Source organism: Canis lupus, chromosome X (assembly GCF_011100685.1).
Source record: "Canis lupus familiaris isolate Mischka breed German Shepherd chromosome X, alternate assembly UU_Cfam_GSD_1.0, whole genome shotgun sequence".
In the NCBI taxonomy this organism is placed as follows: Eukaryota; Metazoa; Chordata; class Mammalia; order Carnivora; family Canidae; genus Canis; species Canis lupus.
The window spans coordinates 35638360-35664381 of NC_049260.1; the positions used below are offsets into that span (position 1 = coordinate 35638360).

The window sequence follows — 26022 nt, forward strand, 5'->3', positions numbered from 1 at the left end:
ATGTTAATATCATTAAGAATCAAGATTTTATACATGAGAGAAAAGAGATAAATACAGAATCAAAGAAACTAAAAATCCTTTAATCTTTCATTTGGATTGAAAATAGCAGTATCAATTTATAGTTTATTTTTCTTTTTCTAAGAAATATGTCTTTCCTAGCTCGGTGCACTTAAAAGACCTAAAAGAAATGACAACATAATAGCAATAAATACCCAGCATCCAGATTATGGTGACTAAATATAATTTAAAACAAACAAACAGGGGCAGCCCTGGTGGCTCAACGGTTTAGTGCCGCGTTCAGCCCAGAGTGTGATCCTGGAGACCTGGGATCGAGTCCCACGTCGGGCTCCCTGCAGGGAGCCTGCTTCTCCCTCTGCCTGCGTCTCTGCCTCTCTCTCTGTCTCTCATGAATAAATAAATAAAATATTAAAAAAAATAAAACAAACAAATATGCAGAGCTCCTTAGGGAAAGAACTGATTTCAATTCTGAGGCTGGAAATGTAAAAGATGAAGCTGGAATATCCTGTCTTACTAGAAATTAAAGCCTACAAGGGTGGTATTAAAGGATTAAGGAACCAACTTTTTAAGGGGTTCTTACTGGCCCCAGATAGAACACTTTAAGCATGAAAATGCCTAATGACTGCAAAGTAATATACACATTTATACATCAAATATTGTAGAACTCCATGAGTTCATTCTGATACTAAAAAATAAAACCTCATTGGTCACTTTTTGGAGGCTGCTAGGACATCAACTTATGAATCATAAAATTAACAAAGGGAAAAAAATCAAACACTTATCCTGCCTGACTGTATTTCAGAGCAGTCAGAATTGATGAGAAAGTTCTTCATTAAAAAAGAATTCAAGGGATCCCTGGGTGGCGCAGTGGTTTAACGCCTGCCTTTGGCCCAGGGCACGATCCTGGAGACCCGGGATCGAATCCCACGTCGGGCTCCCGGTGCATGGAGCCTGCTTCTCCCTCTGCCTGTGTCTCTGCCTCTCTCTCTCACTGTGTGCCTATCATAAATACATAATAAAAAAAAAATTAAAAAAAAAAAGAATTCAAGCTCTTAAAGGAAAATCACCATTTATGAAGGAATGGCCTGGATTATGGAAATGCTTCAATATCTTGATCTGAGCAGTGGTTACATGGATGTATAGTCTGTAAATAGTCCTCAAGCTGTTTACTTAGTTTCTGTGCATTTAATTTTGGGTAAAGTATACCTCAACTTAATAATTTTACCTCGATTTTTAAAAATGACCATAGTGCTTTCCAATGAGGGGTAATAGGAAGTACACAGAATGCTATGAAATATCCTTGCCAAAAAATTGAACCTGAATCTAGCCAAGGCTCCAGATGTAACTACCCACTTACAGAAAATAAAGGGGACAGAGGAACATGTTAAATGATACCAGTAGGATTCAACCAGAAAAATTTAGAATATGAGACATTCCACAGGACAAATGATGTTTTTCTGGTGAATTGAAATAATATACAGGAAACAGGGAAGGGGGAAGAAAGGATTATAGATTAAGAGAGAATTAAGAGATATACTGACAGAAACCATACCTGGACATTGTTTGGGTCTTGATTCAAACAAACCAACTGTAAAAAGCCATTTTTGAGACAACTGGGAAAATTTGAACACAGACTGAGTATTCGATTATATTAAGGAATTAGTGTTAATTATATTATGTATGATAATGGAATTATGTTCCTAAAGTCTGTATCCTATTAGATACTTAAGTATTTATGGGTGAAATTATGTCATTTGCTTTAAAACACTCCAGGGGAAAAGTATGGAGGGAAATAAATGAAGCAAGAAAGCCAAAATAGTAATAACTCTTGAAGCTGAGTGACAGATAAACTGGAACTCACTAAACTATTCTCTATTTTTCCGCATGGTATTAAGTTATTAAGCCTCACACTCACCCTTCCATATTCAACCCTTTGATTCGGGAGATGGGAAGCTACCACCCACATTTCTGTTTGGCCGGCTGCTTCCTGCGAGACTCTGCCTATAGGGGGCGATAGAGGGAGACTGCAAGGCGGGAGGAGGACGTAGCAACTTAAACTCCTTTCTGTTCTTCCTTGTTCCCTCCTGTCAGCTTCCTGCTGCTGTCAGCATTCCCCCAGAACATTTCTTCACCGCCGCCCCAGCAGCGCCTTTCCTTGTCTCCAGCGGAATCCGGCTTGCAGTTTTCCAGGATTCACAGAACGAGCTTCATCCCACCCCCATCAGCAGCACCAGCATGAGGTGAGCAGCACCCCCTCCTCAGAGGTCTGGGTCCCAGTTTCCACGGAGCCCTTCCTCCAGTCTTCTAAGTTTAACAATTCCATTTTCTCCTTTGTACCCCAGCGCTGGGGCTGGTAGCAGCTTCCTTCTATTACTTTCTTTACGATACCTTAAGAGTTCTCTTTTCACCGCTTGAGTTAGCTCCTTAACTTTATGCCTAGTTAACGTTTTTGTTGTTTTTGTTTTGTTTGTTTTTTAAATAGTAAATCCTGTCTTTTCGAATAACTAATGTGCTTTCTACGTTCCAATTGGTCCCTGATGAAAGGTACACGGACTCCCATTAGTCATTGGTTGAGGGCTGCGTTCAGGGGGCTCATTCCCCAGCATTTCTGGTCTGCCACATGGGTAGCAGAGCCAACTCCAGCAGCTAAGCAGGTTCCAGTGGCAAGAGAAAGCCCTTAGGCAAAGTAATTCAGGCGCTACCAATTGGAAGTTGCGCCAGTGTGCATTAAAGTGATAAGGTGGGGGCGGCTGGACAATTTTGCTACGCAGCCAGATGCCCTTTATAAAACATTAATTTCTAATTACAGAAGCGTTAATTGTCCTTGAAGGACAGTTATTAAGAAAAGGCTGAAATCCTCTCAGTCACCAGCCCCAGTTCTGATTCCTTTCTCTTCTCTCCTGCTGCCCAGAGGCAGCCAGTATTACCGGTTATCATTTACATGTGCTTTTCTACATGTATTATTAAAACACACATGGCATTATGTGTGGGTTCAAAAATTTTTTTTGCATAGTATATATATCTTTTTTGCATATGATGATATCATCGAGCCACCTTTCTTTTCTTTCTTTTAAAATGTTTATTTATTTACTTGGGGGGAGGGGCAGAGGAAGAAGCTGACTAGCGGCTGGATCCCAGGACTCTTGAGATCATGACTTGAGGTGAAGGCAGATGCTTAATGGTTTCAGGCACCCAGCGTCCTCATCCTCATCTCATGCTTTTCACCTGCTGCCTAATATTCCTTATTAGGAGAGCATATGCCATTGTTTATTGCACTCTTGCCATATGTTCACTCTTACCCACATTCCATGATTAATGTTCATGTCCCTGCATCTTTCTACCTGTTTAGGAATGTTTCTCTAGAGTTTTTTTTTTTTTTTGATTATTTATTTATGAGAGATAGAGAGAGAGGCAGAGACACAGGCAAAGGGAGAAGCAGGCTCCATGCAGGGAGCCCGACTCGATCCCAGGTCTCCAGGATCACACCCCAGGCTGCAGGCAGCACTAAACCGCTGCGCCACCAGGGCTGCCCTGTTTCTCTAGAGTTAATACAGAGTACAAGAAATGCTGGGTCTGAGAGAATACATATTTACAACTTGAATTAGATGTTAAAAATATGTCCTTCAAAAGGAAGTTGCAACTTACAAGCTGTAATACTGTGATTGGTAATAAGAAATATATATTTGGCTTCCCTTTCATTTCTGGCATAGAGCTCCTAAAACCCTTGGAATTTCCTAAGTGATGAGAGCAACAAAGGTGTCTTTTGTTATGTTAATGGTGACATTTGGGCTGTACCTAAGGCTGGGGGCTGGTTGCCAGGGGAACCAAGTAGGAATCAAGGGTTAGAACTTTGAGTCCCACCCCCTGACCTCCCGGGAGGAGAGGGGCTGGAGATTGAATCAATTACCAATGGCCAATGATTAAATCAATCATGACTATGTAATGAAGCCTCCATAAAAACCCCAAAGGACAGCGCTTGCAGGTTGTCAAACACCTGGTTTCAGGAAGAGTGACGGGCTTGGAGAAGGCATGGAAGCTCCTCGTCCTTACACCATACCTTGCCCTGTGCATCTCTTCCATCTAGCTGTTTCTGGGTTATATCCTTTTCTAATACACCGGTGATCTAGTAAGTAAGATGTTTCTCCGAGTTCTGTGAGCCACAATAGCAAATTAATGGAACCCAAGGAGATGGTTGTTGGAACCTCCAATCTGTTGCTGGTTGGTCAGAAGCACAGGTAACAGCCTGGGCTTGTGATTGGCTTCTGAAGTTAGGGTGGCTGGGGTTGGAGAAACCGTCTTCTAGGACTGAACTCCTAACGTGGCTAATCTGATACTGACTCCAGGTAGGTGGTATTGGAATTGAGTTGAATTCTTGGACTCTGCTGGTCCCAAAATTGCCTGGTATTGTGTGGAAAGCCCTTCCCCCAACTTGGGATTTGGGTCCAGGAACTCCCAAAAAGTTGGTGGTCAGTGAATTGGGACTTGCTAGATGCGTCCTTGGCTCACGGAAGTATGTGGTTTGGGAAGAGAAAGGATGAAGGGGAGGTAGGGGGGGATGAGGAACCTCTTGATTCCTGGGTGATCATGTGGTTACTCCAGGAATGGAGCAGCAACTGTGTTGCGTTCAGTTACTAAAGATGGACCCAACTCCCAGGTATTTCGAATAAGGAAGTGCATACTAATGAGAAAAAGGCAAAATATTCAATCCTTTGGTCATTGTTGTTATCTGTAATGGCTAAACTAAAAGGGACCGCTCGGTCGGACTTTGGTGCCAGTCCAAACTCCGATTTCAGTGAGTCTGAGCTTTGGCCGTTAGCCTCAAAGCTGCCCCCCTAAGGTAAAAGTCACTGTGGGGGAAGGGCAAAACCAAGGAACTTTTGAAACTAGGGGGATAGAGTGTGAAAGCGTTGTTTTCATTTTGTCTAATCAGTATCCTCAGCTTCCTGAGGAAGCCTTCCTGAGCCGGATTGGGGGAGTAACTGATTGGGGGCGGTGTGTTTGGTCTGAATGCCGCCGGTGGAACAGCAGGTTCGGGTTGAGGCGGGACCCACAGATCGCTCTGGAACACTCGCAGGTGGCTGTATGTGATCCAGACATTCCCCAGGGAACAGCCAGCCCGGTGGACTGGATAAAAGCCACCCTAAGCCTTGTTAATCCTTGGAAAGGGGACTGTACTTAACCCCCACATGAATGCCAAGTGCAACACCCCGATGGAGCAGCTGATAAGCTTCCTATGCAAGGCGTGGGGACTGGCTTTATGACAAGCGAGATATTAACCCGCCCAAAAGGCCCATTACCCGAGTCATGGTAAATGCCATGGTTGAGGGGGCCCCTTTCACAGGAGCGCCCCACCGAACCTCATTGCTGCAGAACCAAACAACAGCTCGGGAAGCCTCATCGAATTTGCTGCCTCAGCTTCCCCTCAGGGGTCTTACAGATGCTAATAGAAACCTTAGGTTAATTAACAAGCAAATGGAGAAAGTCTAGGGACGTTTCCGAACCAGGTGGAAATTTTTGAAGTTATTAAGAAATATGGTGACTAAAGTGAGTATCGATAGGAGTGAAACAAAGAGGAAAAGAGAAAGGGGACTCGTCCCAGCCGGGTGGAAATTTTTAGGTGATTATTAAGACATGGGTGAACCGTTTTTTTTGTTGTTGTTGTTCTGTATATATAAATTGCATAAGGATTTTTTCTTAAAAGAAATAGGATGAATAAAACAGACATTGATGGGGTTAAGACAAAGGTTTTATTTTTTTTTTAAGATTTTTATTTTATTTATTCATGAGAGAGAGAGAGGGGCAGAGACACAGGCAGAGGGAGAAGCAGGCTTCACGCAGGGAGCCCGACTCGATCTGATCCTGGGACCCCAGGATCACGCCTGGGCCAAAGGCAGGTGCCAATCCGCTGAGCCACTCAGGGATCCCTAAGACAAAGGTTTTAATAACAGCACTACCTAAGGTTGATCGGGCCAAATGGACCCGTTACTACCCCAGCATTAAAGGGCCCCAAACAATTTTGCTTTATGTTACCCTGTTTGGGAGAAATTTCACAAGGCGGAAGGCAAAAAGTACAATGAAGTCCCTGACCAGCAACTGCTTGGGCAAGCAGTTAGGCAGATTAATCAAGATAAAGATGGACAAAAGGGCCAGCGTCCCTTGGCTTAAACACCTCACTGGAGATTCAAAGCCTGTATAGCACAAGAGTAGGTAAAATGGTCAGAGAAGTTTCCCTGGACTTCTTGATACGGGAGTCCCATGAACTAGGGTACCAAAACCCATCGGTAAAGCCCTGACTCCTGATACAATTAGACTGACAGAATGTAAAAATATAGGGTTTGATAGGATTATGAAAGTTGATATACTAAAGCTGGTGTTCTCTGAAGAAATCATGTTAACTTTACCTGAATGTTTTATGGGAATGGATATTAAATGTGGCTGAGGAGCACTTCCTTTGCCTGGTTGTAAAACCGTAACCTGTTGATGAAGTCCTGACAGGCTGCAGCTAGGAACGCGAGTCCATGGAATCATGGTAAAAGTTTGTAGGAGAATTTGTACATTTGAATAGACTTTCTGGGAAGGGCTTGCGTTTCTTTTACCTGATGGTTAAAAGGCAAAATATTAGGGAATGACAAGGGATGGACATTGTATCTGACAGGGGAATGCTTCCCCTACCTAGTATTGTAACAGAAGGCATGTATGTCTGCCCTTCAAGGAGCATTAACTGGATGTGCTAAATGGGAACCAGTAAGATGCCTGAGCCCACAGCGGAGGGTAGAAGCTGGAATGTTGGTGAAGACCAATTCTGGCAATAGTGCTTTGTAAGAGTGTACACTGGGGTTTATGGCAAGAGCCTGTGAGCGCCTCCCAGTGACCACTACTGGGACTTTGGAGAGGAGAATTTTGAAGGTCATTTACAACCTTGCTATGGGATATTATTAATTGAAGCTGAAGGGCATACACGATCTTGAAACCTGAAATACCCATAATGTCTAGAATGATGTTCGAGAAACACCTTAACGGGAATAGCAGTGCCTGGGAATGCGAGGAGGAGCTTCCTCACAAGCAGGGAGCCCTTTTCCCCTAGGATAGACTCTGGAACTGTGTGAGGAGCTTGTTGGATTCTCTTGTCACTTGGTCAGTGCCCTGTAAATAGCTCTCAACTGATGAACAAAAAGCTGCTTGATCTTTGGATGCAAGTTCCATGGGGAATGGACAACATCTTACTTGGAAGGCTTCCATTCTGAGCAAAAAAGGTGAAAGCCAGTCAGCTCAGTGGTCTGAATTGCATGCTGTTTTGCTCTCAGCGATGGAAGAATTGAACCGTGATAAAAAGCCTGTATGTTTGACTCTTTACTGACTCACGGGCAGTGGCCAGTGGCCTGGGCTTATGGTCAGCAGGAGGGCGGCAGAAACATGGTCTATTAAAGGGATGCCCAAGTAGGGCATAGCCCTCTGGAAATTTGAGGGGTGCATTAAAGTAGAACATGCCAATGCCCATCAGAAGAACTCCCTTCCAGGTTTGGAAGGTGGTTGGAAGAAGCTAGCAGATCTCCCCATGTACTCCCTTGAGGTAACCACCTGGCTGGGGATGAGTGGACATTGGGGGTCTGTAGCAAAGCAGAGATGGGCTGGTTCCAGACCTGTTCCTCTGGCACCTTCTGAGGTACAAAATGTCAGTAAGAATTGTTCTGTTAGCAAGGGAGACAGAGACTGCAGATGGCCTTGTGGCAGATTCCCTGGTGGGAAGGGCCTTAACATAGTGGGCAAGTGAGACTTGATACTGGAAGTACTGGGGTCTTCCAGTGGGTCCTGACAGCAGGAGTCACTGACTCTAGATTGAGACCCAGAACTGAGGATACTGCACCACTTTGGACAGTCCATCGGCATTTCTTCAGAGGGAGGAATATACTTTATAGCTGATAATGTCCAACATGGGACAGGGATATCCTCCTGAGTACTAGTTTGACAGAGAATGGATGGGGCAGTTAAATAGTGGTTGTCTAAAAGGGGCTGAGGGTCAGGGTGGGCAAGGGGAGAGAAGCACACAAAGGGGGCTAGCTTCCAGGCCTTCATGAGTGTGTTCTCACACTCAGCATGAACATGATGGGGACTACAGGAATGTCCCCCCTGCATAGATTCCTCTGTCTTCCCAGTGGATCCGGGGAAGAGGGTGTGTGGGAAGGTGCTCATTCTTTTCCACATTGCCTCAACTTTTTTTTTTTTTTTTCCCTTCTCTACTTGATGCAGTGGTCAAAGGACCCAGGACTACCAGGGCTGGATTCTCAAGCAAGAAACTTGCAACTGTGTATTTTTAACCCTTGTGTCAGAATTCCTAAGGTCCCAATGAGGCAGGATGGGCCTTTGCCCCTTCTGGCGAAATTGGGGCTAACAGCGAATTCAGCTCTATTGCCTGGTGGTGCAGATAGCCCACTAGTAACCTTAGCTTATCTGACTAGAACTGAACTGAGCGGGAGGGACTTGCTAGACTAGTTTTGCTGCTTGCAATCTACACCAGCACAGTGGCCAAACCCAATGTTCCTTCAGAGGTGGAAAGGTTTGGATATAAATGGAGGGAAGGAAAATAGTAGCTGAAGGGTAAGGGAATGAATATGTGGGTTATAGAATGAGGGAAATCCATGCATGGGATGTTACATTGACATGTCCAAAGAGGCTCAGAGCAGGAGATGCTATTATTTCTTAGCTTGAGTATACCAGATGCTTGAGAAGGTGAAGCCATATGTTGCTGAGCCCACTCTTGGTTTTGGAACCTGATGGGATCTACTGGAAGCCTGCAAACCTGAGTGGCCAACCCCCTGGGAGGGGGACTGCTTTTCCTCCATATGATGCTGGACTGGATAGTTATTAATCACTGAATGAGATTCTAGTAACGTGCCATATCTTTTGACTTTTATGATTGTTTTGCTATTAGGGATCCGTGTTCGAAGACCAGGGTGGGCTGTGATACTGTGGTTTATAATAAGAAATATGTGGGCAGCCCAGGTGGCTCAGTGGTTTAGCGCCTCCTTCAGCCCAGGGCCTGATCCTGGAGACCCAGGATCGAGTCCCACGTCAGGCTCCCTGCATGGAGCCTGCTTCTCCCTCTGCCTGTGTCTCTGCCTCTCTCTCTCTCTCTCTCTCTCTCTCTCTCTCTCTCTCTCTGTGTGTCTCTCTCATGAATAAATAAATAAAATCTTTAAAAAAAAAAAAAAAAGGAATATGTTTGGTCTTGTCCCATTTCTGGCACCAAACTCCTAAAACCTTTGGAATTTCCTCAGCATTGAGAGCCTTAAAGGTGTCTTTTGTTATGTTAATGAGTCACCTGGCCAGCACCTAAGGAAGGGGGCTGGTTGCCTTGGGAACCAACCTTGTGATTAGAAGGTTGGAAATTTCAGTCCCACTCCTCTAATGGGTGGGAGGGGGATTGAATCAATCACTATTGGCCATAGATTTAAACTAAAAGGATTGGGTTCAGAGAACTTCCGGGTTGGTGAGCCTGTGGAGTTGTGGAGAGACTGGTGCTCCTGAAGAGAGAATGGAAGCACCTCATCCTTTCCCCAGACCTGACCCTATGCATCTCTTCCATCTGGCTGTTCCTGATTTATCTTTTTATAATAAATCAATAATCTAGTAAGTAAAATGTTTCTCTGAGTTCTGTGAGCCACTCTAGCAAATGAACTGAACCCAAGGAGTAGGTCATTGGAACCTAGCCAGTCAGAAGTACAGGTCAACATAGACTTGCAGCTGGTGTTTGAATTGAGTTACCAAGGGGGTGGTCATTGGAACCTCCTATCTACAGCCAGTTGGTCAGAAGCACAAGCAACAACTTACGTTTGGTGTCTAAAGAGAGGTGTATGTGTATGGGGTGTGGGACAGTAGCAGCCTTGTAGGACTGAGTCCTTAACCTGTAGAATCTGATGCTCTTTCCAGGTAGATAGTGTCAGAATTGTTTGGTGTGGGGGAACACGGCCCCCCACACATTGGAAATTGTGTTTCAGAACACTTTGAAGACAAGCATACTAGGAAGGTGCCAGTGCTCTTACTACAGGACGCAGTAGAGTTGCCTTATCCTGCATTTCCCATCTGGCACTGCTCCGGGCTCCCTCAGCAGAAGATAACCTGGGTGAGAGCGCCGTTCACCCTACCACACCACAGAGAGGAAGGCATTTTCTGCACCCTACTCCCTAAGGGGCCACCAAGGTGGAACTACTGTAATCAAGCTGGAGGTACCAATACCCTCAGGGAGTCCTCAGAGTGGCTGCAGTGCCTGATATCCAGCCAAGAGTAGAGTCTCATGGAGACTGTCGGATGGGACTTGTTCCTGGGCACACGTGACAGCCCTTAGCAACTCCTGGAAATCATTTGGTGCACTTCGTGGAGGCCCTGAGGTCCTTGCATGAGTAGGTGGCAGGGCAGTTAGGTTCTGCCTGGCTTCTGGTGAACCTGGTGCCTGTCGGAGTGGGAGCTTTAGGGAGAAACCTACAGTCTCTCAGCTACCTTCTGTGTGCTTAGGACTCCCATCCCTGATGTCCTTATAAATATGTGAAATCTATAAATGTGAAATACTTCATAAATATCTGAAAAGAAATTTGTTTCAGGGACAAGAAGGAACCAGCAGAGGCCAAGGATCTGAGATGGGAATGTGCTTTATCATGTTCAAGGAATGATAAGGAGCCTGGTTGGCACGGAGAGCGTGAGGGCGGCAAGAAGGAAATGATAGAAGTGAGTTAATGATGGGGACTGGAGACTCAGCTTTCCCAGATCGCTTCTTGCCCAAGGGTTGTTTTACCTAATTTTTTTAAAAAAAGATTTTATTTATTTGAGAGAGAGAGAGAGAGAGAGCATGAGCAGGGGAGGGGTAGAGGGAGAGGGTTAGAAGCCGACCTCCATCTGAGAGAGCTTAATGTGGAGCTCAGTCCCAAGACCCTGGGATCATGACCTGAGCTGAAGGCAGACACCCAATAGATTTGAGCCACCCAGGTGCCCCCAAGGGTTGTTTTAAACCTTGCAGCTTTTCCAGGCCAGATCTTGACTTCCTTGGTGATCAGTTCCATCCAAACCTTAGCAGGCCTCTGATCTCTCTGAGACCTTGCCCACATTCTCTTCCTAGATGTGGTTGTGATGGCTACCTTACTTATTTGCTTCCTTGTTCCTGTACTGCTCCGTTTTGAAACTAGTGGTGGGATCCCTGGGTGGTGCAGTGGTTTGGTGCCTGCCTTTGGCCCAGGGCGCGATCCTGGAGACCTGGGATCGAATCCCACGTCGGGCTCCCGGTGCATGGAGCCTGCTTCTCCCTCTGCCTGTGTCTCTGCCTCTCTCTCTCTCTCTCTCTCTGTGTGACTATCATAAATAAATAAAAATTAAAAAAAAAAAAAAGAAACTAGTAGTGTCTCCCTTGATGCTATCTCAAACAGCAGGCTTAGATGAGAAGGATACCACCTCTTCAATTTGATTTGATTTCACTTCAATTTGATTTTCACTTTAGAGCAGAGTCCCGTTTACGGAGTTTTACACAGGGTAGCACTGAACATGCGAAATGACAGACCACCAGAGTGCTGTGGAGAAGCCAACTCTAAACTACTGCCGAGCAGTTTTATAGAAAGCCATGGAAGCTGGCAGCTGGATCCTAGCGGGGTAGTGGGGAAGCTAGAGAGAGTTGCCCTCCCCCCAAACTAGGGAGATGGATAAGAAACAGTTCTGTGGCAGTCTCCCTTGAGTTAGGGGTGGAGAAGCAACACTGTAGCAGCTCCTTGTCCTTAACCCCTTTCTTCCAGGAGGAATCACAGAAGATTCTGCCATGAGTTGGGTGAGACTGCAGATGCTCTGTTTATGTGTCCTACGTGGAGATAGGCAGGGTCACATCATGATGGAGCTGTTCTCCTACACCTTTGTGACACTAAGCCTTTTTCAGTCTTTTATTATTTGGGATACAGAAGCAGTCAGCTTCAGTTTCTTTCTTTTTTTTAAAGAGCGAGAGAGAGCGCAGAGGGAAAGGCAGAGGAAGAGAGAGAATCTCACGCAGACTCCATGCCCAGTGTGAAGCTGGATGTGGGCCTTGATCTCACCACCCTGAGACCAAGACCCGAGCCAAATTAAGAGTTGGAGGCTTTTAACTGACTGAGCCACCCAGGCGCCCCCGCAGTCAGCTTTTCTAATCTTGTATCCCCAAATTTCTCATTTTGTTTTTACAACTCAACCAACCAGTTCTTGCCTGAACTTTTTTCTTCCTTGTAACACCTTGCTAAATAGAGCAAGGAACCATCAATACACACTACTAACATCGCTTTCCTATATCCTTTGCGAAAGCTGGAGGCTCTGGAGGCACTTGGCCCTACTTCTTTTTTTTATAGGTAGCATCTGCTGTTTAACAAGAAGACTCTTTCCATCTTTCTATCCTCTGATACCGTTTTCCTCATCGTCTACTGGTTCAAACAGCAAACATTTCTTTATTGCTTATCTTCCCATGCTGTGTGGGTAAACAGGTCATGGGGACAGCCCTCCATGCTGTCATTCAGAAACCCAGCCTGACTAAGGCCTTGCTTTCTTTGACATGGGGCTACCAAGGTCATCCTTAGGAGTAGGGTTTGGAGCCACCTCTGTTATAGCAAGCTGCAAGGGGAGAAAAGCATATAAGAGTATGCTTGGGAGGTTTACACAGACAGGCTGGAAATGGTATGTGAAATTTGTGCTCACATTCCATATGGCCACACCTACCTGCAAGAGAGGCTGAGGACTGTGTGCCCAGGAAGAAGAGGAAAGTGTGGAGTCGGTGAGCAGCCAGCAGACCTTGCCACACCATGCTGTGGAATAGTTGTATTGGCAGTGCAGGTGCTGAGAAGAGGCTGAGTTCTGGATTTATATAAAAGGTAGAGACCCGGGGTGCTTGGGCGGCTCAGTGGTTGAGTGTCTGCCTTGGGCTCAGGTCATGATCCCAGGGTCCTGGGATCAAGTCCCAAGTGGGGTTCCTTGCTCAGCTTCTCCCTCTCCCTCTACCCTTCCACCTTGGCTTGTGCTCTCTCTTTCAAATAAATAAATAAAATCTTAAAAAAAAAGAAAGGAATTTGTTGACACCAAGGTTTGGGGCCTGAAAAGTTGGGAGAATAGAGTTGCTGTATGTCAAGATGGGAAAGGCCATTGAGAACTGTGTTTTAGACATATGATTTTTGAGTATCTGTGAGCATCCACGTGGAGACATTAGGTAGGCAGTTGGAGATGCATGTTTATGGTTCATACAGTTTTTTTTTTTAAAGATTTTACTTATTTATTCATGAGACACACACACACACACACACACACACACACACACACACACACACAGGAAGAGACATAGGCAGAGGGAAAAGCAGGCTCAATGCGGGGAGCCTGATGCGGGACTTGACCCCAGGACTCCAGGATCATGCCCTGGGCTGAAGGCAGGTGCTAAACCACTGAGCCACCCAGGGATCCCCCAGGTTTATGGTTCAAAGGAGTGGTCAGGATTGAATATATAAATAGGGAGCAGCCCTCGGTACATATATGGTATAAAGCTATTAAACAGCACTAAATACAATACTGAATTTCATTCGTTCTTCAAAGCACAGTTTTTTTTTTTACATCTTCAGATCTTTGCAATTGGAACAAGTCTTTTTTTTTTTTTTTAAGATTTATTTATTCATGAGAGAGAGAGAGAGGCAGAGAGGCAGAGATACAGGCAGAGGGAGAAGCAGGCTCCCCACAGGGAGCCCAATGCAGGACTTGGTCCCAGTACTCCAGGATCATGTCCTAAGCAAATACTCAACCGCTGAGCCACCCAGGTGTCCTGAAATTGGAATGAGTCTTCAACACTAAATATAGTCTTCAATTATTATGATTGACTGTTTTCTTTCTTAGTATCATTTAAAATAATGATGTGTCTTACAACTGATGGCACCCCAGATTCAGTGAAACCGTGATGATAATAGTAAAAATGATGATGCTATTGAGCACGTACTAGTGTGTGTCAGACACTGTGCTAAACCACTTCCATGATTATCTTTACATGTAGTTACAAGAATGTTAAGTGCTCAGATGCTGGGACATGACTGCATGGATCTTGAATTCTGGCTCTGAGTTTACAAACCATATGACCTTGGCCAAATGCTTACTCTGTTTGTGCCCGAGTTACCTCATCTCTAAAATGGGATGATAATAGTGCCTAACTTACAGGTTTATTATGAGGATTAAAGGAATTAATACCCGTGTAGTTCTTATAACAGTGCTTAACAGGATAACTGCTAAATTGTTAAACATGATTAACAAATTAATATTGTTGGGATCCCTGGGTGGCGCAGCGGTTTGGCGCCTGCCTTTGGCCCAGGGCGCGATCCTGGAGACCCGGGATCGAATCCCACGTCGGGCTCCCGGTGCATGGAGCCTGCTTCTCCCTCTGCCTGTGTCTCTGCCTCTCTCTCTCTCTCTCTCTCTCTCTGACTATCATAAATAAATAAAAATTAAAAAAAAAAAAAAAACAAATTAATATTGTTAAAACTGGCAAATATATGTATGTAAAAATTTATCAAGCATGAAATCTTGCCATTTACAATGACATGGATGGAGCTAGAGAGTATTATGCTAAGCAGAATAAATGTCAGAAAAAGATAAATACCATGATTTCACTCATAGGTGGAATTTAAGAAACAAACGAGTTTGGGACGCCTGAGTGGCTCAGCGGTTGAGCATCTGCCTTTGGCTCAGGGCGTGATCCTGGAGTTCCAGGATCGAGTCCTGCATCAGGCTCCCTGCGTGGAGCCTGCTTCTCCCTCTGCCTGTGTCTCTGCCTCTCTCTGTGTGTTTCTCATAAATAAATAAATGAAATCTTAAAAAGAAAAAAAGAAGCAAGTAATCAATAGTTGCCAGATTAAAAAAAAAAACAGACGAGCAAAGAGAAAAAGGCAAACTAAGAAACAGATTCGATGGTTACCAGAGGAGAAGTCGGTGGGGAGATGGGTGACATAGGTGATGGGGATTAAGGAGGGCACTTGTGATGAGCACTGGGTGTTGTATAGAATTGCTGAATCACTATTTTGTACACCTGAGACTATAACACTCTATGTTAACTAACTGGAATTTAAATAAAAACTTAAAAAGAACAATGTTTCAAGTCAAAAAAATTCATCATCAACTCTTTAATGCAATTTACCCACATTACTGTATTATTATTTTATACCTCAATAAAAGAAGAAAACCCAAACAAAAAAGTTTGTTGCAAAAGATTGTCTTTTTTTATTTATATGTATTTTTATATTTATATGTATTTTTATATTTATATATGTATATATGATATATATATATATATATATATATTTTTTTTTTTTTTTTTTTTTTTTTTTTGGAGTGACTGGGTGGCTTAGTCTGTTAAGTGTCTGCCTTCCGTTCAGGTCATGATCCCAGGGTCCTAGGGTCAAGCCCTGCATGGAGCAGGGAGCCTGCTTCTCCCTTTCCCTCTGCCCCTCTCCCAGCTTGTTCTCTCTCAAATAAATAAAATCTAAAGATAAAAACTTAAAGATTTTATGTATTTGGGAGAGAAAGTGAGCAAGCGGCTGGAGGAGCAGAGGGAGAAGGACAAGCAGACTCAGCACTGAGTGTGGAGCCTAAACCAAGAGTCGGCCACTCAACCACCTGAACTATCCATGTGTCCCCATTTGCAAGATATTTTAAGTGACAAAATGCAAGGTACAGAAAATAAATAGCATGAATGAATGTTTTTTGACGTGAATAAATATATATATTTTTTTAGTCTTTTTTTTTTTTTTTTTAAGATTTATTTATCTATTTATTCAGAGAGAGAGAGAGGCAGAGACACAGGCAGAGGGAGAAGCAGGCTCCATGCAGGCAGCCCAACGTGGGACTCGATCCCGGGTCCCCAGGATCACACCCCGGGCTGCAGGCAGCACTAAACTGCTTCGCCACCGGGGCTGTCCCTGAAGTGAATAAATATTTTAAAAATGGTTATGTATTCATATCAACTATTTTTCAAAATAAGTAAAGGAAATAGAATTTTAAAAGATTGGTGGAAAATATATCAAAATTACATTTTAGCCACAATATAGCACAATCCATTTTAGCCAATATACCACAATCACATTTTAGCATTATAGGGGTTGTTTATGTTTCTTAATTTTCCAAACATTCTTAATTTGGTTACATTATTTCTATAAATTTTTTTAAAAGATTTTATTTGAGAAAGAGGGGCAGAAGCAGGTTCCTTGCTGAGCAGGGAGCCTGACTTGGGGCTCCATCACATTCCCTGGGATCATGACCTGAGCCAAAAGCAGATGCTTAACCAACTGAGCCACCCAGGCGCCCCTATTTCTATCATTTTTTAAAGGAGTATTCATAAGAAAAATCGGGAAGGTAATACACAAAAATGATAGAGATCATTGGTTTTGGTGATAGATGTAAGGAAAATTCCTTCTATTTGCCATTTTGTAATGTTATATTACATATACAATAATGTTTTTTGTGACACATATGCAGGTTTTATTTTGTTTAAGCATCTGGTGTCCATGTTAGGCTTGGAACAGCCTGGTTATACCACCTGTTACACTAGCATTCCTAGTACACATTGAAAAGATACTATAAATCGCTATTTTGGTATACAGTCCTATATTTGTTGAAGGACTTGATAAAGCAGAAAAGACTGGCTGATTTGGAAACAATGTAGTTTTTCTCCAGTCCTCTAGCCAACCAAGTGAACAATGCAGCCACAAACAACACATTTCTGCAAACCGCTACTTGAATCTGAAAACCAAAGAACAGAGCGGGAGCAGGGATGTCCTCTGCATTACCTAGACCAACCCAAGAAGAAGCAAGAGGTCCTGAAAAGAATCCAAAAATAAAAAGAAGGGAGAGGGATCCCTGGGTGGTGCAGCGGTTTAGCGCCTGCCTTTGGCCCAGGGCGTGATCCTGGAGACCCGGGATCGAATCCCACGTCGGGCTCCCAGTGCATGGAGCCTGCTTCTCCCTCTGCCTGTGTCTCTGCCTCTCTCTCTCTCTATGTGACTATCATAAATAAATAAAAAAAAATAAAAAAAAGAAGGGAGAAACTGATGCTATATAGTTGACAAATCATTTGTATTTTTTCTAAAAAAAACATAAATTTTGCCTAAAAGAGGCAAAACACAAGAGCTGAGAAAGAATAGCTGTTTCCAGCAGTCAAAAATGAAATGCTTAGAAGACAAATATAAATGAAAACAAAAAATAGAAACCTCACTAAATGTGATTGAAAGAAAGCCTTTTTGTATTTGTGAAAAGTTTGAATTGCAGAGTATATTTAGAGAAATAGCAATTAATTACATCTTATATGTATAAAGTAATTATATGTATTGTAATATATGTAGGAGTGCCTGGGTGGCCCAGTCTGTTACTTGTCTGACTTATGATTTCTGCTCAGGGCATGATCTCATGGGTGGTGGGTTGGAGCCCTGGGTTGGGCTCTTCACTCAGTGAGGGGTCTGCTTGAGATTCTCTCTCTCCCACTGCTCCTGCCCCTACTTGTGCAGGCACACACACTCTCTCTCTCAAATAAATAAATGTTTAAAAACTGCACTGGTCCCTTTTTACATAGATCACTTTTGATAAATACGGTACTATAAATGTATTTTCTCTTTTCTCTCTCTCTTTTTTTTAAAGGTTTTATTTATTTATTCATGAGAGACAGAGAGAGGCAGAGACACAGTCAGAGGGAGAAGCAGGCTCCCCGCGGGGAGCCTGATGTGGGACTCTATCCCGGGACCCTGGGACCAGGCCCTGGACCGAAGGCAGGCAGTAAACCACCGAGCCACCCGGGCTGCCCTCTTTTCTCTCTCTCTTTTTTTTTTATTTTTTTAATTTATGATAGTCACACACAGAGAGAGAGAGAGAGGCAGAGACACAGGCAGAGGGAGAAGCAGGCTCCATGCACCGGGAGCCCGACGTGGGATTCGATCCCGGGTCTCCAGGATTGCACCCTGGGCCAAAGGCAGGCGCCAAACCGCTGCGCCACCCAGGGATCCCTCTCTTTTCTCTTTTTAATGATTAGTTTAAAATAACATTTTCTCTAGCTTTCTTGATTGTAAGAATACAGTATATAGTACATTAACAAATTATATGTTACTGACAGACTATGTTATCAGTAAGGCTTCTGGTCACCAGTAGGCTATCATTAGTTAAGTCTTTGGGGAGTCCAGTTTTAAAACTTACATCGATTTTTTTTTTTAAAGATTTTATTTATTTATATATTCATGAAAGACACAGAGGGAGAAGCGGGCACCCTGCATGGAGCCCGATGTGGGACTTGATCCCGGGACCCCAGGATCACGCCCTGGGCCAAAGGCAGGCACTAAACTGCTGAGCCACCCAGGGATCCCCTTACATTAATTTTTGACTGTGTTGGGGGTTGATGTCGCCAAACTCTGTTGTTCCAAGGCCAACTGTATATTATATATTAGCATATGAATTCTTTGTTAGAAGTCCTGAAGGAAGTGACTCTCAAACTTCAGTAGCCTGTAGTAGTGTCACCCTGGGTTGCCTCTTTAATTTGAACCATTAGCCCTTCTTCCATTGATTCTAGAAAGCTCTGTGTGAAACAGAGCCCTCAAGTCATTCTGTGCTTTCTTCAAATGCTTAGAGACGCTACTTTAATAGTTAAGAATGATGTAGGAGTTTAGTATTTTAACAAATCTTACTAAAATTTCAGAAGAACTGTATTGAGAGACAAGACTAAATAATTATGATTTTGTTTATACTGTTGATTTGACTGATGCCTTTTTAAAAATCCAATGATAGGGCAAGCATAAAACTCAAGATGTGTTCTGTCTGAATACCATTTTCTAATTTAGTAAATTCTTTTTTTTTTTTTTTTTTAAGATTTTATTTATTTATTCATGAGAGACAGAGAGAGGCAGAGTCACAGGCAGAGGGAGAAGCAGGCTTCCTGCAAGAAGCCTGAAGCAGGACTCCATTCCGGCATCATGCCCTGAGCCGAAGGCAGATGCCCAACCGCTGAGCCCCCCTGGCATCCCTAATTTAATAAATTCTAAATTATGTTGTAGTACATGAAGTAGTAGCAAATGAGCATATTTATGAGCTTGCAGTATTGTGATTTATAAGAAGTATATGTTTGGTCATTCAGATGACCAAAATATACTTCTATCGTTAATCTTCATCCAAGTTTCCTGGCTCATAGCTAGCTAGCTCCCAAAATCCTTGGAATTTCCTGAGCAGTAAGAGCAGTGGGAGCATCTTTTTTCATATTTGGCTTTTTGTCCATATTTCCTAAAACTTTATTGCTTCAGAGCCATAAAGGTGAAATTGGTGTCTTCTTATTTATAACAAGCCCTCTTTCCACCACAACTGGGTATATGTTAATGACTTCTGTCATTAACAAGTCTCCAGGTGACTTCTGGAAAGCACCTAGGAATAGGGGCTGGTTGCCAGGAGAACCAACCATATGATTGGAGGGTTAGAACTTTCAGTTACTCCCACACCCTTAATCTCTGGGGAGCAAAGAGGGACCAGAGATTCAATAGATCACCAGTGGTCATTGATTAAGTTAATCCCATCTGTATCATAAAGCCTCCTTGAAAACCCAAAAGGGAGAAGCTTCAGAGAGCTTCCAGGTTGGTGAACAAATGGAGATATGAGAGGATGGCACATTTGGATAGAGGCACAAAAATTCCGTGCCTCTTACCCATACCCATCCCTATGCATCTCTTCATCTGGCTGTTCTTGAGTTTTGTCCTTTAAAAAAATTTTTTTTTAAAGATTTTATTTATTTATTTATGAAAGACACACAGAGAGAGGCAGAGACACAAGCAGAGGGAGAAACAGGCTCCACGCAGGGAGCCTGATGTGGGACTCTACTCAATCCCGGGATTCAGAGATCAGGCCTTGAGCTAAAGGCATACAGACACTCAACTGCTGAGTCATCCAGGCATCCCTCACTCTAGCAAATTAATCGAACCTAGGGCTGGTGTCATGGGAACCTTTGATTTATAGCCATTAGTTCAGAAGCATCAGTAACATCCTGGATTGGCTATAGACATCTGAAGTAGGGTGAGGGTGGCATTCTTGTAGGACCAAGCCCTTATCTGTAATGCAAGGTGGGAGTCATTGGAACCTCCAATCTCCAATCTATAGCTGGTTTGTCAGAAGCACAGGTAACAATCTGGAATTGCAGTTTGGCATCTAAAGTGAAGTGGACTCTTGGTGGGACTTGATCCCTTAACTTGTGGAATGTGATGCTCTTCTCTGGGTGGATAGTGTCAGAATTAAGTTGAATTGTAGGACACCCACCTGGTGTCAGAATCTTAATTGGTGATGTGGGGGGGAAAAACCACTTCCCTCCCACACACATGTTGAAACTGGTGATCAGAATCTTGGAGCTTAAAACTGATTACTTTTTTCTGGCATAAGCAATGATATTAGAGTAGACTTTGGAGAAACTTTAGCAAAAGGAAAAATTGAAAACTTGTGTTACTACAAAATTTCCAGGCTGGCCATGAAGAAATAGGGAGGGTATGCTAAGGCAGAAAGCAAGATGGAACTGAGGTTTTACCAGGCTGCAAGCATGTGGAGAGAATGTAGTAAGAATTTGGCTTGGCGTTTGAATTACGAAATGGTTGGTCTGGGTGACTGCAGTGCAATTTTTATTGTAAAAATGGTTGAGAAAATCAGGTTGACTTTGCTGGTTCACATTTAAATTATGAGGCTTAGATTTTAGCTAGATAAGACCTGGAACATTTGGCACACACAAGACAGAGCTGAGCTATACCACTGTTAAGGAGCTCTTAGTTTAGTAGAACTAGCATTGGGCCATGTCTCAAGTCATGCTGAAGCTACTTGCCTATGCCATAAAAGTAATAGAAGATCCAGGCTTCCAAGGAGGCATAGTTGTCATTCTCCAACTGGGAAAATGTGTATTTCTTAGGCCTAGATGAAGTAAGTAAGACTGGAAGTAAAAATAAAAGGATCAGATTATTTTGCCCTATGGTAGGTTATATAAAATATAACCTAATATAAACAGAACCCTTCAAATTTTAAATAAAACCCAGGAGATTCTAAAACTCTAGAATAAAAGGAGTGAAATAATACCCTGAAGTTGATGTACAGGTCCTTGGCTGGGAATAGGTCAGTTTTAGAGAGATTCTCCCACAGTGGGATAGACAGACTATTTTTTTTTTAAGATTGATTAATCAATTTAGTTTTTTTGAGCGAGAGCACATGTGCGTGAGTCTAGGGAGGGGTGGAGGGAGAGAATCTCAAGCAGACTCCCACTGTACAAAACCACCTGAGATTATGACCTGACAGAAACCAAGAAACCAAGAGTCAGTCTGTTGCTTAACCCACTGAACCACCCAGACATCCCTTACCATATTTTATATTGAAGATGGTAAGTCATTGTGGACTTTCCTCATTCCATTCAAATCACAAAGCCTTCTCTAGGATACATATTAGCAATTTTATATTTGCTTGGCATTAACCCAGAAGACCTTTTCACAAGTATGAAGCAGTTAATCCCTTGTCTCTAGAACTTTGGAATGTGTGGCCCTGAAAGTATTAAGTGGTATCAATTTAGGAAGGCCTGTCCTTTTTCGTTTTTTTTTTTTTTTTTTAAGATTTTTAAAATTTATTTATTCATGATAGACATAGAGACTGATAGAGAGAGGCAGAAACACAGGCAGAGGGAGAAGCAGGCTCCATGCCGGGAGCCCGACACGGAACTCGATCCGGGGACTCCAGGATCGCGCCTTGGGACAAAGGCAGGCACTAAACCACTGGGCCACCCCGGGGTCCTCCTTTTTTGTTTTAATTGAAATATAGTTGATACACAATGTTAGTTTAGTTTTAGGTGGACAACACAGTAATTGTACAATTCTAAAATTTGCTGTGCTCACCACAAGTATACCTATAATCTGTTACCATACAACGCTATTGTAATACTGTGGACTGTATTCCCTATGCTGGGCCTTTTATCCCATACTTTTATACTTTTTTATTTCATATCTGGAAAACTGGACCTCCCACTCCACTTCTTTTTGCCTGTCCCCAACCCCCATCCCTCTAGCAACCACTGGTGTGTTCTCCATATTTATGGGTCTGTTTCTGCTTTGTTTTGGCTTTTAGATTACACATATAAGTGAAATCCTATGGTATTTGTCTTTCTCTGACTTCTTTCACTTTGTGTCTGTTCTTTAAGATAAATGTCCTAGTAAACAATGAGTATACTTATTAAGCATTTCTGGTTGGACAAATAAGAGTGCAGTGAGAGATTTTATGAGGAAATGGAATATGATAAGGCTTTGCTTTACCAAGACAGAACCAGGAAGTAAAAAATTACAGTTTTAAAAACCAAGGGGGGATCCTTGGGTGGCTCAGTGGTTTAGTGCCTGCCTTTGGCCCGGGGCGTGATCCTGGAGACCCGGGGAGTCCCACGTCTGGTTCCTTGCATGGAGTCTGCTTCTCCCTCTGCCTGTGTCTCTGCCTGTGTCTCTGCCTCTCTGTCTCTCCCTCTCTGGGACTCATGAATGAATAAATAAAACCTTTAAAAAAAAAAAAGGAAAAGAAAAACCAAGGGGCACCTGGGTGGCTCAGTTATTTAAGGGTCAGTCTTTTAATTTCTGCTCAAGTCTTGACCTCAAGGTCTTGGGTTCGATCCCCAAGTGGGGCTCCCTGCTGCGGGGAGGAACCTCTTGGAATTCTCTCCCCCTCTCCTCACCCTCATGCAGGCACATGTTCTCTCTCTCTCTCTCTCTCTCTTTTTTTTTAAAGATTTTATTTATTTATTCATGATAGTCACAGAGAGAGAGAGAGAGAGAGAGAGAGGCAGAGACACAGGCAGAGGGAGAAGCAGGCTCCACGCAGGGAGCCCGATGTGGGATTCGATCCTGGATCTCCAGGATCACGCCCTGGGCCAAAGGCAGGCGCCAAACCGCTGCGCCACCCAGGGATCCCCCTTTTTTTTTTTTTTTTTTAAAGATTATGTTCTCTCTCTTAAATAAGTCTTTTTAAAGAAAAAGAGTGAGAAACCAAAATGAAGGAAATGAGAAGGAAAGCCAGGACTGTATGGACTTTAAGGAGCTTGCACTATGGCATTGAGCCTCTTCTTTTAACTCCAAACTGTTCATTGCCTAGCCCATTAACTGAGTGGAAGGTGTCAAAAGTGCGCAGTCCTGTAGGCCACACCCACTCTGGGAGCCAAGGTGCACATGGTAGCTTTGTGCTAGGAAAGAGTGAGCTGCTGGTGAGTTTGACTTGATAGACTAAGTCCCCCTAGAACTGCTGGTGGGAGTGCCATTTATAGGTTAAACCATATGAAACAATTTCCCCCCACTTTTTAAAGTTTATGGTAAAATAAATATAAAACATGAAAGCAATCGTTTTAACCATTTTTAAGTGTACTGTTCATTGGCTTTGAGCAGCACATTCAGTGTTGTGCAGTTATGTTTTCAGCCCCAGAATTTTTTCACCATCCCAAACAGAAACATCTTACCCATTAAACAATTACTTCCCCATTCCCTCCTCCCCCAGCTCCTTGTAACCTCTATTCTGCTTGCTATGAATTAGTCTGTTTATAGGTACCTTATGAGGTAGAATCATACAATATGTAACCTTTTGAGTCTGGCTTCTTTCACTTAGCACAGTGTTTTCAAGGTCCATTCATGTTGTAGCATGTCTTGGAATTTCATTCCTTTTGAAGTCTGAATAATATTCCATTGTGTGTATGTACCACATCTGTTTTTCCACTCACCTATTGGACATTTCGATTGTTTCCACATTTTGGCTATTGTGAATAGTGCTGCCATGAACAAGGATGACAAGTATTTCAGTTCCTGATTTCAGTTGTTGTGGGTACATACTTAGTGGAATTGCTGGTCCATAGGGTGATTTTATGTTTAGATTGTGGGGAGCTGCCAAACTGTTTTCTATAGCAGCTGCCGCATTTTACATTCCCAGCAGCAGTTTGCAAGTGTTCCAATTTCTCCACATACTTGCCAGCACTTTCTATTTTCTTAAAAAAAAAAAAAAATTATTATAGCCATCCTAATGGGTGGTAAGTGGTATCTCATTGTGGTTTTGATTTGCATTTCCCTCAAGACTAGTGATGTTGAGTTTCTTTTCATGTGCTTATTGCTAAAAAGTCTGCTGGGATTTTGATAGGGATCAGGTTGACTCTGAAGATCAATTTGGGGGGTATTGCTATCTAACAAAATTAAGTCTTCTAATCCTTGAACACGGCCTGTTTTTTTCATTTATTTTGGTCATCTTTAATTTCTTTTAATGATGTTTTGTAGTTTTCATTGTACAAATCTTGCACTTCTTTTGTTAAATTCTTTTGTTAAATTCATTCATTACTATTTTATTATTTTTGAGGTAATAGAATTGGTTTCTTTATTTCAGATTGCTTATTGCTAGCATATAAAAATATAATTGATCTATTATTTATCTTATATGTTGCAACTTTGCTAAACTCATTTATTAAGCTCTATTAGTTTTCTGTAGTGAATTTCCCAGGATTTTCTATATCTGCAAAGGGGGATAGAGGTGGCTTAATTGTTCCTTTCTTACCTTTGTGTCTTTCAGTTCTTTTTCTTCCTGTGGTTTGAACCGCAAGTACAATGTTGAATAGAATTGGTGAGAGTGGACATCCTTGTTAACACTGCTCTTTTGATAGGGTTAAAAGACAGGTGCTTTTTTTTTTTTAATTATTTATTTATGTATTCATGAGAGACACACAGAGAGAGAGGCAGAGGCAGAGGGAGAAACAGGCTCCATGCAGGGAGCCCGATGCGGACCCCGGGACTCCAGGATCACACCCTGCCTGAGCTGAAGGCAGATGCTTAACTGTCGAGCCACACAGGCATCCCTAAAAGACAGGTGTTAAACACTTTCCAATCCTGTCTGGTGATCATGGGTAAATGACTTATCCTATTTCTTTATCTAAAATTAGTGATAGCAATATATGTTCTGGCTTACCTCACAGAGTTCTGAGGATTAAGTAAAATCATGTGGCTAACAAACCTACAGTGTACACAGATGGTAGTGTCTGCTCTCTAGAGGCTCATAAGCTAATGGAGAAGAAAAGCCATTCATGGAAATAATTATAAAAACAAGGTAAAATGTGCTATGAATTATTAGGGCTATGAATTTTTTCTTGAATACCTTATTATATAATTTTTGTGGTGAAAACAGTCCAGTAATGTATAGTGAAATGATTTTAAAGATACTAGTAATGTGCTGCCATCCCCAATTAGTTTGGATTCCATTTTAACAACTGTATTACAAATTAACATAGTTATAGCATAACTAAGTCTAACTCTTTTCCATACAAAATATAATCTTACTTAACAAGGGCTTGCTACGATTTCAAATTTAGTGTCCAGAAGCATTTTTAAGTCAAAAGGAAATCTGTGGTAAATTTGGGACTGCATTTCTTTTCTCTCCATTTGGGCACTGAAAGTAGGTTGTATAGAATTGATCTAAGCACACCGTTTATTTGAAATTAGCCTGATAACCTTCGTTTTTGGAATATAAACCTGTAGAAAATAGCCCATGACATACATAGTGAATGTCATGGGTTCTTAAGGGTTTTCCTGGTTCTGACACAGAATTGGACTGATGATTTGGCAAAAGAGGCTAATCTTGCTGTTGAAACTGCTTTGTCCCTATGCCTTCCGTGGCATTTTATAATTTTTTCTTTGCTGTTTTAAGAGCTCCTATGGTCAAAGGGCGGTCAAAGTCAATACGGTTGTGAGGAAGCCCAAGTGCTTTCAGGTACTGATGCTACAGGATCATGTGAATTAGTTTCTTAGAGCACCTGCTTCATAGAGTGGGGGGGAGCTCCCCAATCCGACCATGTTCCCCCCCACCCCGCAGTAGATAGCCACACCTTCCCCCTATCGGCGAGGAGCAGGTGGCCAGGCCCTTAAGACCTCGCACTGCTGCCACCCCCAAGGTATCCGCCCAGTGGGCCTGGCTGGCTCACCCGCCAAGTGACGCGGGTTAGCTCTG

General features: G+C 42.9%; 1 protein-coding gene across 1 annotated transcript in view; it reads left to right on the forward strand.

Moving 5' to 3' along the window:
* The first annotated feature begins 2109 nt into the window (after positions 1 to 2109).
* Positions 2110 to 26022, forward strand: part of USP9X (ubiquitin specific peptidase 9 X-linked) — a 179127-nt gene continuing 155214 nt past the window's right edge. The window contains exon 1 of the mRNA XM_038587199.1: positions 2110 to 2258. The gene's annotated coding sequence lies outside the window, so the exon portion shown is untranslated. The remainder of the gene's footprint in view (positions 2259 to 26022) is intronic.